This window comes from Neodiprion fabricii, chromosome 4, assembly GCF_021155785.1.
Source record: "Neodiprion fabricii isolate iyNeoFabr1 chromosome 4, iyNeoFabr1.1, whole genome shotgun sequence".
NCBI classification, from domain to species: Eukaryota; Metazoa; Arthropoda; class Insecta; order Hymenoptera; family Diprionidae; genus Neodiprion; species Neodiprion fabricii.
In genome coordinates this window covers 12,229,595-12,232,094 of record NC_060242.1, presented here as the reverse complement: position 1 = coordinate 12,232,094, position 2,500 = coordinate 12,229,595, and the positions used below count along the sequence as shown (strand labels likewise).

Here is a 2,500-nt window from a genome sequence, read left to right as displayed (position 1 = left end):
CGGTTCGCCGTTGCCGTCGTCCTCTTCGGCCGCCATTCAACGGTCAGCTCAGAACTGGCACGGACTGGGGGAATCCGACTGTCTAATTAAAACAAAGCATTGCGATGGCCCTAGCGGGTGTTGACGCAATGTGATTTCTGCCCAGTGCTCTGAATGTCAACGTGAAGAAATTCAAGCAAGCGCGGGTAAACGGCGGGAGTAACTATGACTCTCTTAAGGCTTATGACTCTCTTAAGTGGGTTGTGGCTGGGTGTCGGAGCGGTGGTAGAGTGCTCGCGACGTCCTAGCTGCAACACACATGTGCCAACCGTCACCTCCTCGTGGTGAGAGTCGGGCAATGGGTGCGGGTACTTATAACCCGCATCTAGCTAACGACGGTTGGCTGTCGGCCGCTCAAAGGCGGCTCCCCTCGGGGAGTCGTCACGTGCCCACCGACCGGCCACTGGCGGGCGGCCGATAAACGGCGGGGGCTCAAGGGTGGGGGGGGTTCCCAGCCCTCCCCACTAACTTTCAGCAGGCCCGCAAAGAAAAATAAATAAAAGCAGAACCCGCCGAGTGCCTCAGCCCGGCGGGCCTGCTGAAACAAGTACCCGGGGGGAGTTAGCCGATCCCCCGGAGGTGGCTGTGGGGGTAGTGGACGACCCCACCCCAGCCCCTGATAATGAACCGCACCCTTTTGACCCTGAACCAGCACCCGAGCGGTATGCCTGCGGTGACTGCGAGCAGGACTTCGCCACGAAGCGAGGGCTTGGAGTTCACCGCAGGATACGACACCCTGTGGAAGCTAACGCGGCCATCGAACTGCCCGGCGCCAAGCTAAGGTGGAGGGATGAGGAACTGCGGATGATGGCACGGGAGGAGGCTCAGGCCGCCGAGCGGGGAGTGAGGTTCATGAACCTCCACCTCCTCGCTCTGGTCCCCGGTAGGACCCAGGAGGCAATTAAAGGAGTCCGGCGCCGGCCGGACTACCGGACAATGGTTGAGGCAGCCCGACGAGACCTTGAGGCTGCCCATACGCCCCCTGGGTCCCCTGCCAGATTACGGGGACGAAGGAGCCGCTCCATGCCATCACCGCGTCAACGCTCTCCCTCCGCAGATCCAGCAAGGGTACCACCACCCACCCCAGCGGCACCTGCTCCCGCTACTCCTTGGGGGCAGGACCTTGCCGGAGCTATACGTCGTCTAATCGAGATAGCCCGGCAAGAGGAGCATCATCGTGCCAACGAGCTGGCCGACATCGCTGATGATGCTCTGAATGGGGGAAATACTGACGCCGCCATAATTGAATGGTTAGGCAGGGTATTTCCCCCTGCAGCCGCTGCAGCTGGATCTAGGCGCCGCGAGCCGGCCGCGAACCCAATCCGCCAGAGGAACGAAAAGCCGCCGTCGAGGAGGACACTGCGCCGCCGAGAATATGCCAGAGTCCAGACCGGGTGGAAAAACAATAGACGTCACGTGGCTCGGGAGATCCTGGAAGGGGGTCCCAGTTCGACCAACCATACACTGGATCAGTTGGTCGCGCACTGGGGCCCACTGTTGGGGCACCCCTCAAGGGATTACCCAGGCCCTTCCAGGATCCCGCCTGAGAAACCCGAGCTACGTTACACGTGGGACCCAATCTCCGCTGAGGAGATTGATGTCATCAGGGTCCCCGTGTCGTCATCACCCGGTCCAGACATGGTCACGGCGAGGCAGTGACGCGCGGTGTCGTCATCCATCCGCGCGCTCCTCTATAATATCGTCATGCTCAGGGGGGGATTTCCTAGACAACTCCTGCAGAGCCGGACAATCTTCATCCCGAAGAAAAAGGTACCGGAGAACCCTGGGGACTACCGACCGATTTCGATCGGCTCGGTAGTGGTTCGTCAACTACACCGCATCCTCGCTGTCCGCCTTAGATCAGCCAACCTAACCGACGATCGGCAGCGTGCCTTCATCGCGGCCGATGGTACGGCCGAGAACACGGCCGTCCTAGATTCCATCTTATGGACGGCCCGCACGCTGCGACGCGAGTTGCACGTGGCCACCCTCGATGTTGCTAAGGCATTCGACACGGTGAGCCACGCTGCGCTCGCGACGATCGTCGGACAGCTCGGCCTACCAGCTGGTCTGGTAAGCTATGTGGTCGAGCTGTATAAAGGTGCTACCACCAGGCTGGCGGCGGACAGAAGGATGTCCCAACCGGTACCTGTCCGGCGCGGAGTCCGGCAGGGAGATCCCCTCTCACCGATTCTCTTCAACCTGATCGCAAATAAAATCCTTGCGGTCGTGCCCTCTGAGGTCGGGTTCAACCTTGATGGCGAGCGGGTTTCATGTCTCGCCTTCGCGGACGACCTGACCATCATAACCGCATCCAAATGGGGGATGCAGAGGGCACTTTTGAAGGTTGAGGAGACGGCAGCGAGCATGGGGCTGACACTCAACGCATCCAAATGCACAGCTCTGTCTTTGGTGCCCGCCGGCAAGGCGAAGAGGGTCAAGACCGTCGTCGAATCGTTAT

At 60.6% G+C, this 2,500-nt stretch overlaps 1 pseudogene; it reads left to right on the top strand.

Annotated features, from left to right (window-relative positions):
- Positions 1-2,500, top strand: part of LOC124181835 — a 7,680-nt pseudogene that overhangs the window by 2,528 nt on the left and 2,652 nt on the right.